Source organism: Astyanax mexicanus, chromosome 6, assembly GCF_023375975.1.
Source record: "Astyanax mexicanus isolate ESR-SI-001 chromosome 6, AstMex3_surface, whole genome shotgun sequence".
Classification (NCBI taxonomy): Eukaryota; Metazoa; Chordata; class Actinopteri; order Characiformes; family Acestrorhamphidae; genus Astyanax; species Astyanax mexicanus.
The window spans coordinates 12724658-12750288 of record NC_064413.1 but is presented as its reverse complement, the minus strand read 5'-3'; the positions used below and the strand labels follow the sequence as shown (position 1 = coordinate 12750288).

The 25631-nt window shown below is 41.7% G+C and overlaps 1 protein-coding gene across 4 annotated transcripts in view; it reads right to left on the bottom strand.

The window, feature by feature from the left end:
• zgc:114120 (uncharacterized protein LOC619267 homolog) overlaps window positions 1–17914 on the bottom strand; it is a 145169-nt gene extending 127255 nt beyond the window's left edge. For all 4 annotated transcript variants that reach the window (XM_049480264.1, XM_049480267.1, XM_049480266.1 and 1 more), the window contains exon 1: window positions 17574–17914. The gene's annotated coding sequence lies outside the window, so the exon portion shown is untranslated. The remainder of the gene's footprint in view (window positions 1–17573) is intronic.
• Window positions 17915–25631: the final 7717 nt, after the last annotated feature.

Below are 25631 nucleotides of genomic sequence, written 5' to 3'. Positions count from 1 at the left end.
ATAATCACTCAGCATGCACATATACTTACTGACTCATGCACGCTCTCTCACTCAAACATACACACACAATCCATGCATGCATGTAAATAAATTCAGGTGTGTGTAATTATTAGCCAGGCCGCAGGAGGAAAGCTACTGCAGATTCTGAAAATAGAAAAATAAACAAAACCCCCTCACACACAATAAAGAGAAGAGGATGTGATTAATGCCATGACTTCCTGCGGCTGTCAATCAACCGCTCACAACCAATCAGCCGCCTACGAATACAAGAGAGCGCATCAGTCGAGGATAGATAGATATGCTAATGAAACATTCACTCACTCCAGAAAAAGAATGACTGTACTGAAAAGATGTATGGAGGAGTGCTGGAGCCTCGCTCTTTCTCTCTCTCTCTCTCTCTCTCTCTCTCTCTGGATTTGGATCCTTGCATCTGCCTGACATCAAAAGAAAGCTGTGTGGAGATGAGGAAGTGTTTGTGTGTGTGTGTGTGTATGTTAGCGAGCAGCATTTTGTGTGTGTTGAGATGTGTTTAAAAATCCATCGACGATCCAGAGGAAAGAAAAAAAAACAGAGCCTCTGCTATGTCTAGAAAACGAGAGAGAATTAGAGATAGAGAGAAAGGAACGAGGGAGAGGGATAGAGAGATACTGACAAAGAAGACAATTGAATGAAGGAGAGAAAGAAAGTGACAGATTATTTGTCATTCTGATGGTGCCTCTGCAATCCCACAGCTGAGCGTTTTGAACTGGGCTGGTGTGAATTGAAATAAGAGAGCGAGAGAAAGAGAGAGAGAGAGAGAGAGAGAGAGAGAGAGAGAGAGGCAGTGGTGACATGGGTACAGTAAAGCACAGCAGCAGCTGCAGGAGAAGCCTTCAAAAAGAAGGAGAAGGAACTGAGCACTGATATGAAAATCCATAATCCATGCAGCACAGAGAGAGAACAGACACTGGGGGGGTGAGACACAGAGACAGACAAGAGAGTGAGAGACTAACAGAGAGACAGAAAGAGAGGGAGGGAAAGATGGAGAGGGTAAGAAGTAAAGGAAACAGTGTAAGTGTAAGTATTAAAAGACAGGGAAAGAAAGAAACAGTGTGAGGTACAGTGAGAGTGACAAGAGGGAGAGACTAAGTATGACGTGAGAGGCAGAGACAGTTGGACAGTGTGAGGACAGAGAGAGAGATGGATGGTGTGAGACAGATGGAATATGTGAGAGGTATGAAAAAAATTGGGCACCCCATAATTTTCCTTTATAAATCATTGGTTGTTTGGATCAGCAATTTGTGTTAAATATATCATCTAGCAGATGAAGACAGAGATATTTAAGAAGTGAAATGAAGTTTTCAGAATTTACAGAAAGTGTGCAATAATTCTTTAAACAAAATTTGGCAGGTGCATAAATTTGTGACCCCAACAGAAAAAATACATAAATATTTAGTTGCTTCTTCTTTTGCCTCTAAACTCTCCCTATAGCTTCCAATGAGAGTCTGGCTTCTGGTTGAAGGTATTTTGGATTATTCTTCTTTACAAATCATCTCCAGTTCAGTCAGGTTTGATGGTTTTTGATCATGAACAGCTGCTTTAAATCACACCACAGATTATCAATAATATTCAGGTCTGGGGACTGAGATGATCTGAGATGATCATTCCAGAACATTGTACTTGTTCCTCTGCATGAATGCTTTAGTAGATTTTGGGCAGTAACTGATGTTGACTGGAATCCATGCGACCCTCAACTTTAAAAAGATTCCCAGTACCTGCACTGATCACACAGCCCCACAGCCCCTCTCCTTGTGTAAAGTGCACTGAATAGCTGAACGATGCACAGTGACTCTATTTGCAGTAAGATGATGATGTAGGTCTTTGGAGCTGGTCTGTGGTCTGTGGGTCGACTATGACTGTTCTCACCATCCTTCTCCTCTGCTTATCTGAGATTTTTCTTGTTCTGCCACTTCAGCTCTTAACTAGAACTGTGCCTGTAGTCTTCCATCACCTCACCATGTTCCTCACAGCTGAAATCTCTGAGATTTGGGCTTTTTTTATCTTTCCCCTAAACCATAATGTTAAATAATCTTTGTTTTCAGGTCATTTGAGGGTTGTGGTTTGAGGCTCCTATGTTGCCACTCTTCAGAGAAGATGCAAAGAGGAGAAAAACATGCAATTGGCCACTTTTCCAAGGGTTCCAATAATGAACCCTTTCTTATAATTGGATTCACCTGTGTATGTAGGTCAACATACAGACAGTGCGAGGTAGAATGAGAGGCAGAGACAGAGGGATATTATGTGAGGTAAAAAGAGTCGCAGAAACAGGTGGACAGAGTGCGAGGTAGAGAGAGAGGCAGAGACAGATGGAGTGTGTCAGAGGTAGAATGAGAAACAGAGACAGATAGAGTGCGTGAGGTACAGTGAGAGACAGAGACAGATAGAAAGTGTGTGAGATCGAGTGAGAGGCAGAGACAGATGGACAGTGTGTGAGGTACAGTGAGAGACAGAGACAGGTGGACAGTGTGTGAGGTAAAGTGAGAGGCAGAGACAGGTGGATATTGTGTGAGGTAGTGTGAAAGCCAGAGACAGATGGAGAGTGTGTGAGGTAGAGTGAAATACGGAGACAGATGGAGAGTGTGTGAGGTAGAATGAGAGGCAGATATAGACGGATATTTTGTGAGGTAGAGTTAGAGACAGAGACAGATGGAGTGTGTCTGAGGTAGAATGAGAGGCAGATATAGAGGGATAGTGTGTGAAGTAGAGTGAGAGGCAGAGACAGATGGATATTGTGTGAGGTAAAGTTAGAGACAGCGACTGATGGAGTGTGTGTGAGGTAGAATGAGAGGCAGATACAGAGGGATATTATGTAAGGTAGAAAGAGTCACATAAACAGGTGGACAGCGAGTGAGGTAGAACGAGAGGCAGAGACAGGTGGACAGCGAGTGAGGTAGAACGAGAGGCAGAGACAGGTGGACAGCGAGTGAGGTAGAATGAGAGGCAGAGACAGGTGGACAGAGTGTAAGGTAGTGAGAGAGGCCAGAAAACGATAGACAGTGTGTGAGGTAGAGTGAGAGGCATAGACAGGTAGACAGAGTGTGAGGTAGAGAGAGACAGATGGACAGAGTGTGAGGTAGAATGAAAGGCATAGACAGGTACACAGAGTGTGAGGTAGAGAGAGAGAGAGACAGATGGACGGAATGTGAGGCAGAGTGAGAGGCATAGACAGGTAGACAGAGTGTGAGGTAGAGAGAGAGACAGATCGACAGAATGTGAGGCAGAGTGAGAGGCATAGACAGGTAGACAGAGTGTGAGGTAGAGAGAGAAACAGATGGACGGAATGTGAGGCAGAGTGAGAGGCATAGACAGGTAGACAGAGTGCGAGGTAGAGAGAGAGAGACAGATGAACGGAGTGTGAGGTAAAGTGAGAGGCATAGACAGGTAGACAGAGTGTGAGGTAGAGAGAGAGAGACAGATAGACGGAGTGTGATGTAGAGTGAGAGGCATAGACAGGTAGACAGAGTGTGAGGTAGAGAGAGAGACAGATGGACAGAGTGTGAGGTAGAGTGAGAGGCATAGACAGGTACACAGAGTGTGAGGTAGAGAGAGAGAGACAGATGGACGGAGTGTGAGGTAAAGTGAGAGGCATAGACAGGTAGACAGAGTGTGAGGTAGAGAGAGAGAGACAGATAGACCGAGTGTGAGGTAGAGTGAGAGGCATAGACAGGTAGACAGAGTGTGAGGTAGAGAGAGAGACAGATGGACAGAGTGTGAGGTAGAGTGAGAGGCATAGACAGGTAGACAGAGTGTGAGGTAGAGAGAGAGAGACAGATGGACGGAGTGTGAGGTAGAGTGGGAGGCATAGACAGGTACACAGAGTGTGAGGTAGAGAGAGAGAGACAGATGGACAGAGTGTGAGGTAAAGTGAGAGGCATAGACAGGTAGACAGAGTGTGAGGTAGAGAGAGAGAGACAGATAGACGGAGTGTGATGTAGAGTGAGAGGCATAGACAGGTAGACAGAGTGTGAGGTAGAGAGAGAGACAGATAGACGGAGTGTGAGGTAGAGGGAGAGGCATAGACAGGTAGACAGAGTGTGAGGTAGAGAGGTAGAGAGAGAGACAGATGGATGGAGTGTGAGGCAGAGTGAGAGGTATAGACAGGTAGACAGAGTGTGAGGTAGAGAGAGAGAGAGACAGATAGACGGAGTGTGAGGTAGAGTGAGAGGCATAGACAGGTAAAGAGAGAGACAGATAGACGGAGTGTGAGGTAGAGGGAGAGGCATAGACAGGTAGACAGAGTGTGAGGTAGAGAGGTAGAGAGAGAGACAGATGGATGGAGTGTGAGGCAGAGTGAGAGGTATAGACAGGTAGACAGAGTGTGAGGTAGAGAGAGAGAGAGACAGATAGACGGAGTGTGAGGTAGAGGGAGAGGCATAGACAGGTAGACAGAGTGTGAGGTAGAGAGGTAGAGAGAGAGACAGATGGATGGAGTGTGAGGCAGAGTGAGAGGTATAGACAGGTAGACAGAGTGTGAGGTAGAGAGAGAGAGACAGATGGACAGAGTGTGAGGCAGAGTGAGAGGCATAGACAGGTAGACAGAGTGTGAGGTAGAGAGAGAGAGAGACAGATGGACAGAGTGTGAGGCAGAGTGAGAGGCATAGACAGGTAGACAGAGTGTGAGGTAGAGAGAGAGAGACAGATGGACGGAGTGTGAGGCAGAGTGAGAGGCATAGACAGGTAGACAGAGTGTGAGGTAGAGAGAGAGACAGATGGACGGAGTGTGAGGTAGAGTGAGAGGCATAGACAGGTAGACAGAGTGTGAGGTAGAGAGAGAGAGACAGATAGACGGAGTGTGAGGTAGAGGGAGAGGCATAGACAGGTAGACAGAGTGTGAGGTAGAGAGGTAGAGAGAGAGACAGATGGATGGAGTGTGAGGCAGAGTGAGAGGTACAGACAGGTAGACAGAGTGTGAGGTAGAGAGAGAGAGACAGATGGACGGAGTGTGAGGCAGAGTGAGAGGCATAGACAGGTAGACAGAGTGTGAGGTAGAGAGAGAGACAGATGGACGGAGTGTGAGGCAGAGTGAGAGGCATAGACAGGTAGACAGAGTGTGAGGTAGAGAGAGAGAGACAGATGGACGGAGTGTGAGGCAGAGTGAGAGGCATAGACAGGTAGACAGAGTGTGAGGTAGAGAGAGAGAGACAGATGGACGTAGTGTGAGGCAGAGTGAGAGGCATAGACAGGTTGACAGAGTGTGAGGTAGAGAGAGAGAGACAGATGGACGGAGTGTGAGGCAGAGTGAGAGGCATAGACAGGTAGACAGAGTGTAAGGTAGAGAGAGAGACAGATAGACGGAGTGTGAGGTAGAGGGAGAGGCATAGACAGGTAGACAGAGTGTGAGGTAGAGAGGTAGAGAGAGAGACAGATGGATGGAGTGTGAGGCAGAGTGAGAGGTATAGACAGGTAGACAGAGTGTGAGGTAGAGAGAGAGAGAGACAGATGGACGGAGTGTGAGGCAGAGTGAGAGGCATAGACAGGTAGACAGAGTGTGAGGTAGATAGAGAGACAGATGGACGGAGTGTGAGGTAGAGTGAGAGGCATAGACAGGTAGACAGAGTGTGAGGTAGAGAGAGAGAGACAGATGGACGGAGTGTGAGGCAGAGTGAGAGGCATAGACAGGTAGACAGAGTGTGAGGTAGAGAGAGAGACAGATGGACGGAGTGTGAGGCAGAGTGAGAGGCATAGACAGGTAGACAGAGTGTGAGGTAGAGAGAGAGACAGATGGACGGAGTGTGAGGCAGAGTGAGAGGCATAGACAGGTAGACAGAGTGTGAGGTAGAGAGAGAGACAGATAGACGGAGTGTGAGGTAGAGGGAGAGGCATAGACAGGTAGACAGAGTGTGAGGTAGAGAGGTAGAGAGAGAGACAGATGGATGGAGTGTGAGGCAGAGTGAGAGGTATAGACAGGTAGACAGAGTGTGAGGTAGAGAGAGAGAGAGACAGATGGACGGAGTGTGAGGCAGAGTGAGAGGCATAGACAGGTAGACAGAGTGTGAGGTAGATAGAGAGACAGATGGACGGAGTGTGAGGTAGAGTGAGAGGCATAGACAGGTAGACAGAGTGTGAGGTAGAGAGAGAGAGACAGATGGACGGAGTGTGAGGCAGAGTGAGAGGCATAGACAGGTAGACAGAGTGTGAGGTAGAGAGAGAGACAGATGGACGGAGTGTGAGGCAGAGTGAGAGGCATAGACAGGTAGACAGAGTGTGAGGTAGAGAGAGAGACAGATGGACGGAGTGTGAGGCAGAGTGAGAGGCATAGACAGGTAGACAGAGTGTGAGGTAGAGAGAGAGAGACAGATGGACGGAGTGTGAGGCAGAGTGAGAGGCATAGACAGGTAGACAGAGTGTGAGGTAGAGAGAGAGAGACAGATGGACGGAGTGTGAGGTAGAGGGAGAGGCATAGACAGGTAGACAGAGTGTGAGGTAGAGAGGTAGAGAGAGAGACAGATGGATGGAGTGTGAGGCAGAGCGAGAGGTATAGACAGGTAGACAGAGTGTGAGGTAGAGAGAGAGAGAGACAGATGGACGGAGTGTGAGGCAGAGTGAGAGGCATAGACAGGTAGACAGAGTGTGAGGTAGAGAGAGAGACAGATGGACGGAGTGTGAGGCAGAGTGAGAGGCATAGACAGGTAGACAGAGTGTGAGGTAGAGAGAGAGACAGATGGACGGAGTGTGAGGCAGAGTGAGAGGCATAGACAGGTAGACAGAGTGTGAGGTAGAGAGAGAGAGACAGATGGATGGAGTGTGAGGCAGAGTGAGAGGCATAGACAGGTAGACAGAGTGTGAGGTAGAGAGAGAGAGACAGATGGACGGAGTGTGAGGTAGAGGGAGAGGCATAGACAGGTAGACAGAGTGTGAGGTAGAGAGGTAGAGAGAGAGACAGATGGATGGAGTGTGAGGCAGAGTGAGAGGCATAGACAGGTAGACAGAGTGTGAGGTAGAGAGAGAGACAGATGGACGGAGTGTGAGGCAGAGTGAGAGGCATAGACAGGTAGACAGAGTGTGAGGTAGAGAGAGAGAGACAGATGGACGGAGTGTGAGGCAGAGTGAGAGGCATAGACAGGTAGACAGAGTGTGAGGTAGAGAGAGAGAGAGAGACAGATGGACGGAGTGTGAGGCAGAGTGAGAGGCATAGACAGGTAGACAGAGTGTGAGGTAGAGAGAGAGAGACAGATAGACGGAGTGTGAGGTAGAGGGAGAGGCATAGACAGGTAGACAGAGTGTGAGGTAGAGAGGTAGAGAGAGAGACAGATGGATGGAGTGTGAGGCAGAGTGAGAGGTATAGACAGGTAGACAGAGTGTGAGGTAGAGAGAGAGACACAGATGGACGGAGTGTGAGGCAGAGTGAGAGGCATAGACAGGTAGACAGAGTGTGAGGTAGAGAGAGAGACAGATGGACGGAGTGTGAGGTAGAGTGAGAAGCATAGACAGGTAGACAGAGTGTGAGGTAGCGAGAGAGAGACAGATGGACGGAGTGTGAGGCAGTGTGAGAGGCATAGACAGGTAGACAGAGTGTGAGGTAGAGAGAGAGACAGATGGACGGAGTGTGAGGCAGAGTGAGAGGCATAGACAGGTAGACAGAGTGAGAGGTAGAGAGAGAGACAGATGGACGGAGTGTGAGGCAGAGTGAGAGGCATAAACAGGTAGACAGAGTGTGAGGTAGAGAGAGAGAGACAGATGGACGGAGTGTGAGGCAGAGTGAGAGGCATAGACAGGTAGACAGAGTGTGAGGTAGAGAGAGAGACAGATGGACGGAGTGTGAGGCAGAGTGAGAGGCATAAACAGGTAGACAGAGTGTGAGGTAGAGAGAGAGAGACAGATGGACAGAGTGTGAGGCAGAGTGAGAGGCATAGACAGGTAGACAGAGTGTGAGGTAGAGAGAGAGGCATAAACAGGTAGACAGAGTGTGAGGTAGAGAGAGAGAGACAGATGGACAGAGTGTGAGGCAGAGTGAGAGGCATAGACAGGTAGACAGAGTGTGAGGCAGAGAGGGAGAGTTAAGAGGATTAGTAAGATACAAGGTGAGAGAGGTAGATGTAGAGGGAGAGGTGAGAGTTAAAGAGAGAGGTAAAGTTAGAGGTAATGAGGGAAAGACAGGAAGAGAGAGAGAGAGAATGCCTCAGTTCTTCTCTGGGCTGTCGTCACTGCAGTCAGAAGCGCAGGGCCTCGTGGGAGTGGAACGTGTCGTGTTGGATAATAGTCTCGACGAAAGGGAATGTTCAGAGGGAACAAAGTGGAGAAACGCAGCCGTGTGCAGCTCCACACACACACACACACATACAGAGAGAGAGAGACATTTAGAGCTGAATCATGGGTTTAATATAAGAGAGATGAAAAGGTACTGCATCTACAGAAATACAGTCTCCAGAGAGGACGGGTGGTTGATGGACAGAAGGACAGATAAGCGATTGGGAGAAGATGTAGGAAGGGGACAGATGTAGGGAGAGATGGAGTAGAAAAGTAATGTATGGATGGATGTAATTGATGGATGGATGGATGAATCTGAGATATGGATGGACTTATAGAGAGATGGATGAATAATTGAATGAACACATGCACAGATGGATGAACATACACTGATGAGTGGGTGGATAGATAGATGTCTAATACATGGATGGATGGATTCAAATGATGGATGAAGAATGGATTTAGTGGATGATCTATAGATGATCCATGGACAATTAAATGGCTGGATTGATGTATGGATGAATTTGTGGAAAATAAACTGATACATATATTAATGATAAGGAATAAATAAATGAACAGAGAAATGAATGGAGGAATGAAGGGATAGGTGGACAATAAATTAATGGATAAAAAGAAATGGATAGTAATTGGATGGAGGGAGAATAATTTGGTTGTGGATGGATGGGTGAAGAATAAATGAATTATGAATGAATAAAGAGGTGGATGAATAAACAGAAGGGTACATGGTTTGTGAGTGAATGGATGATTTGAAGGATGAAACAGTAGAAACAGAAAAAAAAACAGAAATAGACAGATAGACATACAGACAGAAAGGCAGACAGCAGCAAACAGATGGGGTGGATGGGGTCCGATATGCTAATGAGATGGATGATATTTATAACTGTAATGTCGATAAATTGTATTAGGAATGCTTCACAGCTCATCTAAAAAGCCACTGCTCAATTAGCTTAGCCTGTGTGTGTGTGTGTGTGTGTGTGTGTGTGTGTGTGTGTGTGTGAGTGTGTGTGCGCGCACGCTGCAGGCTGTTGTGTTAAGTGTGAGTGTGTACTGTATTCTGACTGTACACACTCGTACTGTACTCCTGCACTCACACAACTTCATGTATTCTAGGGATGCAGAAGAATGATGGCATGCAGTAATCCACCCCACTGTGGACCATGCCTGTATCTGTGTGTGTGTTTGTGTGTGTGTGTCTGTGTGTGTGTGTCTTTCTCTCTCTCTCTCTTTTGCTAATCCGCATGGTGCGGAGGGATGCGTGGAAAACGAGCCTGTCTCTCTCCGTCTCTTCTTCTCCTCTATCTGTCTTTTCCACCCTATCTCTCCTGGCATTCATCCTGCCTCTGACTCTCTCTTTCTCTCTGACTCTCTCTCTCTTTCTCTCTCTCTCTCTCTCTCTCTCTCTCTCTCTCTCTAATGAGTGGTTCAGTTTCTGACACCTCTACAGGACTTTCTCTTCCATATAAAAATGACACAGCAGAGAGAAAGACAAAGCAAGAGAGAGAGAGAAAGAGAGAGATTAAATGAAAAAAATGCAGCGTAAATATTCATATTGGCTTGTACACATTAGACTCACTTGGGGAGAGAATAAAACTCACAACAAAGTAAAGACTTATAACAGTGATACCCATGAGTGCAGCTTCAGTTCTGCTCAAAAATTGTCTCTCCTCGTGTGTGTGAGAGTACAGTGTGTGTGTCAGCTATTCCCTGGATGATGGAAAACATGAACAGTGTGGGGATATTTGGCTGCTGACCACATAGAAAAATAATTGGAATTGTTTCCTCCAAACAACAGAACAAAATATATCATAATCGCTTAAACAAACAATTTCCCTCATTTTACTGTATTTGTGACCTTGACATAAATCTCTCTGATTAATGGCCTGACCCATAGTTCATGTAGATGTGGTGCTATTTCAACATTTTATAGATGATAACCAGCAAATATGAACATAAAAACTTTCTGTTTCACACACAAGTATTAGTAAGTAAATCTGTGAAACTATTGAATATCAGTATCAGTCCATTATTTAAATGTTCAGTGCATCCCTACACATAATATTTAGATAGCCCATATTTCCCTATCGATGCGTCCTTACAAATACTGATATCAGTATCACCACACAATCTTCCCTCATATTTGTGCATCATTAGTTTTCAACATCAGTGCACCCTTACAAATATTAGATATTAGCATCAGCACACATCTGGTGCGTTCTTACAAATATTGAATATCAGCTACATCACTACATGATATTACTTATCAGTGCTTTCCTATGAATATTGGATATCATTATCAGCCCACAAGTGTTGGATATTAGCATCAGTGCATCTTTATATTTACTGAATACCAGCATTGGTCAACAATTCCCATATTGGGGGTGCCCTACAAAAATCAGATATCAATATCAGCCCACAATCTCCATATCTCTGCATCACTGAAAATATTAGATATCAGCATCAGGCCAATTCTTAATTTTTGTGCATCTTCACAATAACTTTTGGCTGATGATTTCCATATTAGTGCATTTCTACCACACTGGAGCCTTTCCATAACACACGCAGCACAGCAGCATCTAAATACAGTCTAACAGTAAATTCACAAAGAAATATACCAAGACAGGGACTCAAACTGATGTGTGTATGCATCATAAACATGACTGCGAGATCTAATCAGAAAGCACTTTCTCCCTCTCTATATCTCAGCATAAATCTCCCTCTCTCTCTCTCTCTCTCTCTCTCTCTCTCTCTCTCTCGCGCTCTCTCTCATCCCCCTAGGATACCTGAAGATTCACATTCAGTTTTCTTCCAGAAACACATAAGACAAGATGACAGATGTACAACACAAGCAATGTCCGGGAGTGTACACACACTTAAACACACACATACTCGTGTACATAACTGAATTATTATCCCAGCATTTTTTAAGCAAAAAAAAAAAAAACTCCTAGTAAATAACCCTATATTGACCATTGCTTCATGGTTTTAGGAGAAATCAGTTGTTTTATATACGTCTAAATAAAGCACAAAAAGAAAAGAAAGAGTAATTGATTTTTCACAGCTCTAATAAAAACAGAATCTTTTTTGTGATCTATAATACGGCTGAACCGTCAACCGTGCAACCCTACAGTTTGATTTAGGGCGTGTCAGTGTATCTGTGCTACATAGTGACTGGAGAAGTATGCTTTGTGAAACTCAAAATGCGCAAAAAGGGCGTGTAATAATTCTTTTAATTAATAATATATGTGAAAATGATCCAATAAGTGTTTCGCTTGCCATTCCCTGTAGGAGTCAGGTTCGATCTGACTTTTTTTTTGTATTTTGTTTCTTGTTGATATAAAAGTTAGATTTGTACAATAGAGCGTGTCCATGTGCGTCTGTGTGTGTAAAGAGCGGGGGGATTTGTGCAGCATAGCAATGAACATCTGACGGTTGAATGTTGTCAGGGTTCTAATTAGTCAGTGGCGTACCTTTGTTTTCTGTTGCCAAGATTGCAATCAGCACCTAATTTCCAGATCACCACACCCCTCACATTAGATATATTTGGATATATTTTGTACGTTGTTTTTTTTAAACATTAGACTTTTGCAAGGTAGCAATGAGCAACGCGACACAAATTGTGCAGGGTATAAGATAGTGCCCTAAGACTTAGTGAGAAGTCTTAATAGAGAGACCTAATAGTAAAACACAGTGTTGTCCAATTAATTTAGCTCTACTTTTTCACCACAATCAAAACAGGCTACACTCTATTTTCTCTCTCTCTTCTCCTTAAAATCAGTTTCTTTACTCAAGCGTTAGCAAGCAACTGATATTCTTGAAATTTGTAACTGTATGGTAATGGCTTAAAAAGGCATTTCAGATCAGCACTGTACTCCTTGGGCTTTCCCGTTGGTCAGTTCAGTCAGCCTAGCCAAACAAACTTACAGAAAGTAACAATTTCCTAATGTTTTAAATTCTATGTGGTGCTACTGTCTTGGCCAGATCTGGAATTATGGCTACTATAAGCTACAAATTTCAACCTTGTTACATTCAACACTGTCACGTTGGGAAGGCACAGATGTGCAAGGGAAGTGATGTGTGCTCACATTTACACATAGTTTCCAGGAAAAATCTATTAAAAGTTTGTTGAATTGTATGTATTATTTAGAGGACAGTTAAAAAGCCTAATATAACCTTAATGTGAATGCATCATTTTGGATAAAATATGAAGGTGAAAACTGAAAAAAGTTTCAAAAATATACTTAAATGTTATTTAAAATCACAATCACACAGTGGCCAAATTGTCTGTGACAGAGTTAAACTCAAAACCACTTTTTTATTTATTAAGAATGAAATGCCTAATAATGATTGCAGTGGGTCCTGGGCCTACCCAGAATCATTGGGCACAATACAGGAATACCCCCTAGACAGGGCACCAGTCCATCGCCGGGTACCAAATACAAGTATCTGCTCACATAATCCCACTTGAGCACAGGCTATTGAGCACAGCCAATTCATCTACACATGTATATTTAGGAGGCAGCAGGAAACTATTGCTTGTGTAAATCTGCTATCAACCTATTTTACGATCTACACTGATCTTCTTGGACTGTAGTTGTAAGTTTAGCAACGTGGCCAAAGCCACTAAACTTATATAGGAGATATAGGAGTCCTTCTTGAGATATATGAGATGTAGGAGATCATTCACTTAAATGTGTGTGCAAGTTTAACGCTTTATCTTCTATAGACTTGTGTTATTTAAGACTCATTTAGCTGGAACATAGTCAGTGGTGTGGTGTTAGCAGTTAGCCTGTTAACTAATGTTATCTATCTGTCCTGTGGTGCTAGCGGTTAGCCTGTTAGCTACAGTTATCTAGCTAACTAAGACTTTTTATCATCAGTTAGTTACAAAACAGCTGTGCTGAGCTGACTGATTCTCTGTGTATCTGTGCTAGAGGCTAGCTTAGCATCATAAGCTTTATAACCCAGCACCACAGAAAAAACACACATTTCTGTGTTCTGTTCCTGCATCGTCCTTGATTTAATGTTTATAAGAAGAGTTTCAGTCAGAAACAGGATGTTAGCTATCATGCTAGCTACTGTAAGTGTAAGTCCTCTGTGCTAAAGACATTTTAATCATCAGACTGATGGTTAAACATTTACTGTATGACTACATTAAACATGTGTGAACTTTGGATTTGATCTTTTTCAGTTTACAAATGACCCAAAAAATGATGGTCTTGTAGCCACATAAACAAAGGACTTGCCCCAGGTAATACAGTGGTATGAAAAAGTTTGGGCACCCCTGATCATTTTCATGATTTTCCTTTATAAATCATTGGTTGTTCAGATCAGCTATTTTAGTTAAATATATCATATAGCAGAATGAACACAGTGATGAAGTTTATAGGATTTAAAGAAAGTGTGCAATAATTATTTAAACAAAAAGCTATCAGCTGATTTCAGCTGTCAGTTTCCACTGTGAGGAACATAGTGAGGAAATGAAAGACCACAGGCACAGTTCTAGATAAGACCTAAAGTGGCAGAAAAAGAAAAGTTATTTCTGCAAAAGAAGGATCTACTGAATATTGGTGTAAGTTTTCTGTTGAGGTGCCCAAATCTATGCAAATGCCTAATGTTGTTTAAAATAATTATTGAACACTTTCTTTAAATCCTACAAACTTCATTTCACTTCTTAAATATCACTGTGTTCATCTGCTATATGATATACTTAACTGAAATTGCTGATCCAAACAACCAATGATTTATAAAGGAAAATCATGAAAATTATTAGGGGTGCCCAAACTTTTTCATACCACTGTACCCTGTACTGCGGTAATGTTTTGACATGATTTGATGGTAGGAAAAAAGTGAATACCACCCAACCCTTCTACATCCCACAACCAATCACTCACTTGCTCATACCTAGGGGGCAATTTAACATAGACAATGGAGTTCACCCACCACAAATATTTTGGGAGGCAAAAGGAAATCAGGTTTCCACTAAACAGCTAAACAGAGGAACACATAATCAACTGTTTGAAGACTCACCTGTTGAACTCACCAAGTAGAATCAGCTGTGCTGCTGACGGCTTAAAATAAAAGCATGCTGCCAAACCACCCCTGCTGAACAATGTCATCCTAACTATTAGTGCTACTAGTCATGTTTGTAAAATGCCCGTCTTCATAGCCTCTTCTCTGCCCTCCCAATATACGGCTTGCTCTTTGTAGAAATGAGCTGCTACTGTACAAGATTTCACCGTATTTGAACACTGGTTCCCACACAGAAGGTAAACAGAACAGACACAAGCGTAAACATACCTCCGCTAATTGTCACTGAGGTGTTTCCACACAGCTTCCCAGAGTATGAAATGTATTATTAACCAACAAAAACAGAAAGGAAATGCAGGTAAACAAAGCTGCGCTGATGAAATCCAGCTCAACTGCATTCCAGAGGGACCCATTTTGATTCATATCTACAGAACTGAGAAGTTCAAGTTTGTGTTCCTGGGTGTGAATTACAACTATAATGTACAGTCAATTAAGGTCAATCCAGGATAAGTCTTAAACTACCATTTTTATCCCTAGAAACACTTTTTCTTTTTTAATATATAGCTGTGTAAGGCTTTGGATCTCTCAATACATTTGCAGATCTTTTCAGTCAAATCACCTTCAGAGTTGGTCAGAGACACATGGCCACAAATGACCACAACTTATCCTTTTACACATGACATTTTACTACAATAATAAACATTAATTATAAACATTTTGCTGCATCATGCCACTTCATCCCACCATTTGAGCCATAGGCCACCATATGTTCTTAGTGGCACCCCCTTGATACCAGCAGCATCACTAGCTGATCTTTATGCCACAATCTGTTTCCATTTGATCCCACTGGCATCACTTCATCCCTGTGCCACAATCTGGTCACAGTGGCCACACTTGACCTCTATGTTACACCTATGTACATTAGGTCTCTATAGCACCACTTTGACTCAGGGTTATTAATTGGTTCAAATGCCACAATTCATTTCCAATTGCAGTATTTAATCAAACTGGGGCCACTTTACCCCTTAACCACAAGTAGGTTCCAACCACACCACACATCTCTATGCCTCCATTTGAACACTGGGCTATATCACCTGGTTTCAGTGGTACCACTTTATACCAATGATTCTATTTGTTCCTAATTGGAACATCTAATTCCAATGGCACCACCTGATCCCAATGGCACAATTAGTTCCCAGTTAGACATCAGTGGCAACTAGATCCCTATGTCCCAATGCCACTAGAGGATTCAAGTGACACCACTTGTTCCCTATGCCCAATGGCACCAGTTGATCCATATGCCACAATTGTTCCCAAAAAGACTATGTGCCCTATTTTGGCACACCGGTCAATTGAGGATCATGCAGCTTGATTTCATGTGGTGTGCTTTTGGTATTGCAAACTTTGCAACATACTTTGTACAGGGTATATGATAAGGCTCTATATGATCCCAGTGGTACCACTCATCACAATGACACAATATTTGTTTCCAATTTGACTATTTGGCCAGAGATACCACTTGATGCAAATGTCATTATTTGTTTCCAAAAGAACAACTTGATCCCTATTCCTCCATTTTATCCCAGTGGCACTGCTTAATCCCTATGCTACCACTTTATCGTAGTGACTCCACTTGATCCCAATGGCACCAGTTGTTCCATATGCCACAATCTGTTTCACATAAAACATGATCTCTATGCTACCAGCTGGTTCCAGTGGCACCACTTGATACTTAAGTTACAGTATTATCAAAACCAATGACCCAAGATAATCCCAGGGGCCCCAGGGTATCCTTAAGCCACCATGCCCTTGTAGTGACACATGTGATCCCCATGACACCACCTGAAGGGTAATCAATGCACCATGTCACTACATCAAACTGTACTTGTCTTGACACCTCTGTCCAAATAGTTTACAGTCTAGCAGCTCTGAGTGAGTTCATGCATAGAAGACTTTTGACATTATTAGATTGATTATGTGACTATCAACTGTAGCCCACATCTCGCATGCAATCTCTACCCCTTTCCCTTCCACTGACCATCAAACCCACTACGCTTTCTTAGTAAAGCGAGAATGCTTTACCTCATTTCAGGCATCTCTTTCTCTCTATCACTTTTTCTCTTACTCTCTACTCTCACATGTTCCCTCTAAAGATTATTTGAATGGCAGGGGTGAAAAAAAATGTTTCATTACTGCATCCTTTTAACTGAACAAGCAGAAGAGTATGCATAGATGGGCGCACATTAGGACACATTATCAACATTACTCTACAGGGCACATCATCATAATTTAATGCAAGAAGGGACACCCTAGCAGACTCTTTCAGGCAAACGGAGACTTCTTTGCTTCTCTAGAGGGCAATAGAGATGTTTTTTTTTCAACAATGGCTAAACCAACTGAGGCAGTTCTCCCAGCTGATGAGGATGGTCTTGCACCCCTGGAGAAGTCTTGTGGTTAGCAACTGCACTTTTGGGTACAGCAGTGTATTGCTGAGATCAGAGAAGGTCATTAGAATCAAAAACCCCCTAGTTCAGCCCACCTTTGCTCCGCCGTGCCGAATTCAAGGGCTTCTTTTAGAAAGTCCTCTTCGTCCCTCTGTTTTCTCATGTCTTTTCTCATCATTATAGTCTAAATTTTCTACTCTACTTTTATGCCTGCATCACACCATCCTGCTCTTCCTCTCTGTGTCCTTCCTCTCATCTATAATAGAGGTCTGCTCTCCTCTTTCCTATTCGCCTCTCTGCTCCCATTCTCTTCAAATATCGCCCCATCACTTCTTTGATGTTTGTCTGCAGAGCAATTACCGCCTGCCAGCTCTCTTATCCTGCTCTCTCTCTCTCTCTTTCTCTCTTTCCTTGATACACATATCTGCTGCTCACATTCAGATAATATTCAGGGTCCATTAGGCTGCATTAAAACCCATAGGAGCTATACATCATCTCTCAGCAAGCAGTCAGGGTAAGTATCCGTTGCATCCTCTCGCTGTCTCTCCACATGCCCGAGCATGTAATAGCTCATGAATACTGATTGCGTTTGAGCGTAATTGGGTTTGCATCTCTCAGCCTGGGCTGCCCGGCCGTAGATACTACTATGGTGTGTTTTTGGAGTCATGCACCTACACACATGCACTGGACACACAGATCCTGAGCACGGCAATGACAGGAGGCCCCCTCTTTGGGCTGATCTGAGAACAGTTTGGCAGTTTTCCATGCAAGAGTCGAGAACAGCCAGAGAGGGGAATCGAGTCCCCACTATACCGACTCTACCGGGAGGTGTAGTTGTACTGCACCACTACCTACCAGCAGTGACCCAAAGCCCAAAGGCGCTCCTCCTCTTCTCCACTTCTCCTCTTTCCTTTTATCCGACCGCTCCACTTGTTCTCCTCTTCCTCACGCGGAAGCCTTCTCTCCTTTCATTTCTTCATCCCTGTCTCCCACCCTGTCCCTCTCCCTCTCCTCCTCCATCTGTCTCTCAGATCCGTTTCCCTCTCTCTCTCTCTTCTTCCGAGAAAAAAAGCAGCGAGCACCAGTCGTCTGCTGGTCAGTGTGGTGCGGCTGCGTGTGTTTGCGCGCGTGTCAGTACGTCAAACACATGCTGGTGCAGGGCTTTAGCTCCGCATGGCACAGCCAGACCTCATCTGATATTCATGCAGTCCTCACAAACCGCCACCCCCTCCACACACACACACACACACACACACATACTCCCCTCTTAAAGCTACAGCAACCGCAATTCAGCACAAACAGCCTGAGGAAGGAGGAATAAATCAGTGGCTGAAAGAAACGTAGGGCTGACGAGAAAATTGCTGCAGATTAGCAAGACTGGCAGGCCAGAAAAGCTTCTCGTGAGCATCCACATCCTGATGATGAACAGCACAAGAAATGGATGCAGTATATGGTTGTTAACAGCTCAATTAAAGATTGATTTGAAAATGGAACAACAAAATATAAAACGTTTTTATGCAATACTCAAATAAGCCATTTGCTTTCACCGTATTAAGTAATTAAAATCAATTAAACTGGTACATGACCGCCATATAGTGGACTTCATGCCCCCACTGCATTCAGGTGGTATATAACAAATGCAGCATATTTTTCTACTGCAGATGTGCTGTATGTGCAGGATTTCTGCAAGCACAATTCAAAACTTGTGGAAAGTGATTTTGGATTAGGGATGTCTCTATCAGTTTTTTTCCGCCCTGATTTGATTTCAAGTCTATATATATATATATATATATATATATATATATGTGTGTGTGTGTGTGTGTGTGTGTGTGTGTGTGCCTTTCGTTTCTCATCTTGTCAATGACTTTATTACTGCACTTTACCCTTCGGACCTAATTCTTCCCTTTACTGCTGAATCTGAGTCTTAATCCAGTCTTAAACTGATCTAAAGAAGTTGCCATGTGGGTCAGCCAGACTCTTCCTGCAGCAGTTTTTTCCAGTTTACAATAGTCTTTTGAAGGTATACTCACCGCTATACCTATACCATTACTCACTGCTCACCTGTACTTTCTCTAAAGAAAATAATTTTAATAGTTCATATGTGGTGGACTAAACACAGAAGTGACATTGACATGTCATGTGTCCAGTATCACTGGATCTGGGTTCATTGCTGAATGAACGATTAGAGGACGAGTCCCGCTTTTTGTTTTAGTTGTCTTGATTGAGACACCGTGGTCAGCACCAAGATCAGCGTTTGATATGGTGTCACACATCCAGAAGATCTGGTATCATGGTGTGGGTTGCAGTTTTATACAATTCCAGATAAAATTTGGTTTCATTAAAGGCACTTTGACAGCCCAGTGTTATTTTAATCATATCCTACAACCAGTGGTCCTACCTTTTCTGAACACACACTTTGGTGCACTATTCCAACAGAACAATGCTCATCCACACACTGTTGCTGTCTCAAGACACAGGTACTATGTCATGGCCAGCCACATCACCATCTATTCCCCATTGAAAGTGTGTGTTTGTTACATGTGCATTACTAATCAAAATGCTCTCATGTTTTGTTCCGGGGGCATTTTTTATCTTCTTTTCAAATAGAATTGCAATCTGATACATCCTTCTGGGTGCCACTATTTTTGTAACTGTTTTTATGAGTGAGCATTAGTCATGATATATGATTATAGCACCTCCTCATATATAGTACCAGTCAAAACTTCTCAATGTTTTTATTTATTTATTTTTCTCTACATTCAAAATTAATACTGATCATTTAAGTAAACGGAAAAATGTTAAACAAACCAAAATACTCTGTGAAGCATTTGGGTGCTCTTATCTGGGGTGCTGTTAACTTGCAGATTCTAATTCTGGTAACACTAATAAACCTATCCTGAAGAAGCTCTTGATCTTCCCTTCCTAGGGTGCTCCTGATGAGGGCCAATTTCATCATAACGTTTTTGATGGTCTTTGCAACTGCACTTCAGTTCTTAAAGTATTTTTTTAATTTAAAAGTAAATTTTTTTAATTTACTTATTTATAAGTAGTTGCCATAATATGGATTAGAACATTCCTTAAATAGAGCTATTCACTGTATACTAACTTTACGGCTTCACAACATTACAACTGATGCTCTCAAACACATTAAGAGGCAAGAAATTCAAGTTATTATCTCTTGAAAAGTTCAGCACAGCTCTTAACTGAAACTCAAGAGGCACCTACTTTGGAGAATATAAAATATGAAACATATTCTGGTATGTTTAACACATATTTGTGTCATGCCTTGCCCTGACAATGCTTCTGTTTCTCACACACTCAGCTCTACCTGCGATCTCCAGCCTTCGGACTACGTTACCCAGAATGCATCACTCAGTGACATCACTTATTCACCCAGGAAGTCAATCACCTGAATTCTGAACACCTGTCCAGAGCTCTACTCATACCCCTCACTTCTCTCTACAAAGCTTTGTTCAATTCTTCCATGTTTACCTACCTAGTTTTTGTTTTTTCTCGATTTTTGCCTTGCCCTTTTTGCTGCTCTATCGTGTATGACCCTTGGACTGTTTATCCAGCCTGGTATGTTTATCCTCTCAGGCTATCGTTTGTTTACTGGTGGTGAGCTTGCTTTTTTTTGACTATCCTTTGTCCTGTGGCTTCATTTAATAAAAGCTTTCATTCACATCTGCGCGTGTCTGATTATTGCCTAATCATGACAGTTTGTTTACTAAATAATTATATGTGTTATTTTTGTTATAGTTTGAATGACTTATTAATTTTATAATGCTAAACATTTTTAAATAATGAAAAAACCCTGGATTTAAAGTGCATTCCAACTTTTAACTGGTACTGTATAACATCCAGTTCTCTCTTATGGTCTTGTGTATCATTTAAAATATAATTTATATAGAGTGTCAGAACAAAAATAGCTCTTCAATAAAACATGGATATCCACCTCTCAGCTAGGTCAGAAAATGATCACATCACTGATACCTTGCCTAAATTGCCTAAAAAAACACTAAACACACAAATCAAATTGACAATCTAACTGGATTTGAACACAGGGTCACTTGTCTATCCAAGGAGAAATAACTCATACAGACTGTATTACTACTGTACCTGAAACTCAATCTGCACACAAGGTCACCAATGAGCCACGTGCTTCATCCTGAGAGCCGGGTGATATTTCAGGACGATGGAGTAAAGAATGCGGGTAAATGTGACATCAAGAAAAGAACAGGAATAAAGTCACATGCAGGGCTCCCACTGCTGTGGCTAATCTTTACTGTGAGGGGTCCTGAAGTCCCGATAAAAGTACACATTCCAGACTTCAATTTAAGGTTGTGTATACTTACATTGTATACTTACATAAAGGTGTGTATACCTACATTTTGGTTTCATCTAGCTTTCACCTTTATGTTAGGGTAACATAATGTTTGGGACATAGTAATTTTGGGTACATTAAAGCAGCAAATAACTATTTAATATTTTAGTTTTAGTAATATTTTAGTCACCTGTTTCCTTAGCAGTATGTGTGAGATCATTATCCTGCTGTAGGAAGAAGTGATATCTACAACAGATAAGATGGAGATAAGATTCCTATGCCCCTCAGAATACATTGTGCTACTGCTTTCAGTGGTTACATCATCAGTGAAGATAAGTGTGCCAGTACCTGTGGTAGCCAAACATGCCCAAGCTATGATACCCCCACCACCACGTTTCACAGATGAGATGGTATGCTTTGGATCGGGGTCCGTCCACACTTATCTCTAGCTATCACTCTGATCTTGGTCTTACCTGTGCACAGAACCTAATATTTCAGTACGTCTTTTTTTGCTAACTGCAATGGTCTCTCTGGTTGTTGTGTTGCGGTTCATGAAGTTTTCTGCATGCAACAGTTTGTAACAAACATGAATTACCTCCTGAAAGCCTTTTTGATCTGTCAGTCAGACAATTGACAATTCGTTCTTTAACATAGTAAAATTTTTGTTGGCATTAGCAGTTGAGGTTCAGGTCTTCCTTGGCCTACCGGTCTCTTTGTAATTAAACAGCTAACCAGGGTATTCTTTCTTCTTAATGATACTCCACATATTTAATTTAGGTAATACAAAGGTTTGTATGTTTCTATTGGTTTTATTCTTGCTTTTTAACCTCCCAATAGATACTACAATAGGTCTTGTCCTTATGTTGCCAATAATGTCAACATCAAAAAGCCTAAAAACAAGTCCTGTAATCACAAATGAAGCAATGGAAAAGGCATGAGTTATCATAAAATTAAAGGAGATTGTGTAAAAAAAATAGGATCGAACCGAAATAAAATTGTTTGGCTGAAACCAACACCAAACACAATATAACATTTGGCCATGGCTGAATACTAAATATTTTCAGTAATTTTGACATTTTCACTTTGTTTTCATTAAATAAATAGCCTAAATGTGTTTTTGTTAGCTTTCCAAAGAAAATTTAAACTTTGGTTTTATTGTATTTTCAGCAAAGAAATTGACTGCTGAATCAGATTTGATGCAGCGCTATAAAAGCGGTTGTAACTGCAATGTGGAAAAAAACTAAATTAAACCTTAAATTAAAGTGTGGGATGAGAACATTTGACTGATTTATGTTGGAAATTAAAACTAGTGGATCAGAGAGGAATTATTAACAGATAAATAAATAGTGGTGAGTTCTACACAGTACTGTAGCTGCGGGATACCTGCATTAGCCTGTAGGAATGTGTTTGGCTGTGTGTGTGTGGCCTTTTACTAGCAGTGACACTCCCTACTGACACATAATCCAAGACAGGGGAGAGAGAGAGAGAGAGAGAGAGAGAGAGAGAGAGAGACACACACACAGGGAGAGAGTGTGTGTGTGTGGGGGGGGGTGTTTTGGAGACAGATCACACAGATTCACAGGCATAATGAAATGTGACTTTTAGAATTTGTCGCTGCTTCTCGCTTGTTCACAAGCATTAAACCTTCAGCAGCATTTTCCTCTATATGGCAGCTACGTATATAAAACGTGTCCAGCACAGGAACTGTGTGTTTTTCTGTGGGTGAAACAATATTATGGCCACAGGTTCAACGTTTGCTCTTTAATAAATCATATATCATAAATGTGTAATGAAGAAGGGTAACCGGATGAGTAGCTTGGGTAAGGAGGGCCATTCAGGACAAAATAAAGCCGGCTCTGTTTGCGTAACAGAACCTCTGTAAACTGATTTAGTGCAGTATTTTCACTCTACAGAACATCTAAGGCTGTAAATGAATAAAAAAGCAGGATTAATCGCATTTTACATAAAAACCTAAAAATGTTTAACAATGGTTATTTAACTGTACAATAAAAGATTCAATGTATGATGATCAGAGTGGGATTTTATTTATATTCAAACTTTTATTCTGTCTATTTGTAGTCAGATGTTTGTTTAATTATATTTTTTAAAACCTTCAACACAGATTGTGACAGGTTAATAAAAATGTGAAAAAAAGAAGGAGAAACATGATAACGAGTACAAACATTTGTCAAATAGCCCCCCTCCCTTCACCCCCAGCATTCCTAAATACAGCACTTTTAGCCAATGTTCCCAACAGGTTTACAATGCTAGTTATAGGGGCATATAGCATTGCCCATGCAAAGAAATCACTATTTTTACACCATTAACAAGCTCAAAGTATTTCCACACTTCACAGGTAGAATTCTGGCGGCCTTGATATTAAATATTGACATTTGCTTTGTGATATAGAGTATAACCATGCTGGAAGTAGTCAGAGAACATGTTTGCATTATTTAGCAGTCCAGTTTTGTTGGGCCAGTTCCCATTGCAGCCTCAGTCTTCTGTTCTTTGCTGATAGAAATAGAAGAGAACTTTAATGTGGGTTTTCTTATTTTGTAGCTTTTTAAAAGCACAGCTTCACTGTTAGAAATGATGTGTAACTTGGGTAATTTTGTCTAACTGATTTTTAATTACTCAGCAGGCCAAAGAGGGAATTACCTCATCACAGCTGATTTAGGTCATTTTTTATCAAATAAATGTGTGTGTGTGTGTGTATATGCTGAAGTGGGCTTTATGTCCAGAAATTCAGAGGCGCTGCCATCTTGAAATTAAGTCACAATAAGTTGAGTAACAAGCACAAACGAATAGGCAGGATAGGGGAACAGATTTCTAAATTACAATTTTATAGAAATGTATGAATTCCACCTGTTGATGAAAATATCTCTACAGTATGTATGCATTTCCACAGAATTAACTTTAGAATCCTTTCCGCTATCCTACCTATTTATTTAGGCTTGTCAGTGGACTTATCATGACTTCATTTTAGCATTGTAAGCCTGTTGTGAGCATCCACTAAAAGTGCTGTATTTCAGAATGCTGGGGGTGAATGGAGGTGGAGTATTCAACAAAGGGTTGTGCTCGTTCATGTTGTACTTAATCATGTTTCACTACAACCTAAGTCAATTTCACCCTTTAAGTCCAGTTGTTGAGTCTTATTCTCTTTCTAGTTATGAGTTCAACTCCTTCTTTAGTCAGTGAGGAAATGTGCATTACAGCAGTGAAGCTCTCAGCTCAGACTGTACAACTTCTACTGATAAAAAGGTATACAGGTGAATTAAATAGATTGAAGGGGAAACATGACAAACCTATGCTTCAAAGAAGCAGCAATGGTGTGTGTGTGTGTGTGTGTGTGAGAGAGAGAGAGAGAGAGAGAGAGAGAGAGAGAGAGAGAGAGAGAGAGAGAGTGAGAGTTAGTTATGAAATGTAATAAAAAAAAAATAATAATAATCTACCTACTAAACTTAGCTGTAGTGATGCTGTTTTTATATTGGTATAAAATATTTCTGTAAAATCCCTCAAAAAATATAAAATCCCTAAAACAAATTCTTAATATTTCACTATGCTATCTAAAATTAATGAATTACGAGAAGACAATAGAGTCAAACTTGATCAAATGATTAATCTCATTACCTTGTTAAAGTTTCCAGATGAACTGCATGCGTAACATAATGACAGTCCATAATGACCAAATATCTTTAACCCATACACATCAATATCATCTTCCTTTCCATAATCTGTTTACACACATCCCAAAACCTGCTAACTATCTCACTTACCTCATCAATTTCATTCTCTTATCACTCCTCCACACTACACCATCCCCTGAAGGTTTCATTAAGGGTCATTGTGTGTAATACTGTGTATTCTAATCACTTTCCAGGATTCTTTACCTGGACAGCTGATCCACGCCAGTGTGAAGAGGACTGGTGACGTTGTCATGGAGACCTGACAACTGGAGTGTCTGTCTGACTGGGGGAAACACATGTTCTAAGGTATCGAGGTGATAAAATTCCTCTTCTTTCCTAACATGAAGTGACTTTTTCTTCATGCACAATTAACAAGCTCAGCTTTTTTTTTTGGCCAATATTTTGTGATGTTTGCCTTAATTAAATTAAGGTACACAACAATACAAATCTGAGGATTTTCTTAATTTAAAATTAAAGTACAATGAAAGATAATTCAACCCAAAGCAAAGGAATTGTAAAAAAATATATATATTTTTTAAAGAATCGTTCTGGAAAATTTGTATTTCTTACTCTGGAGCTCACCCTCCAGTCATGCGGTGTAATTCACTGATGACATTAAAAATTGGTGAAGAATGTTTTAACAAGTAAGTCTGCTCATTGTGTTGTTGGTCTATTGCTGTTAATTTTCTTTTCCTATTTTTTTCTAATTTAGTTTTAAATGTGTGTTTCTCAGGTTATCATTCCAGTTATTTACATATGTATACCAAACTGCTTCAGAAATTGAATGAAAACTATTTTACCTTTTCATTTGTGTTATCAAAATAGTGCTTATTTTATTGGTTGTTAAGTTTATGTTCTACACACGGTCTGCTGCTGCTTACTGTATCATTAACTGATCATATT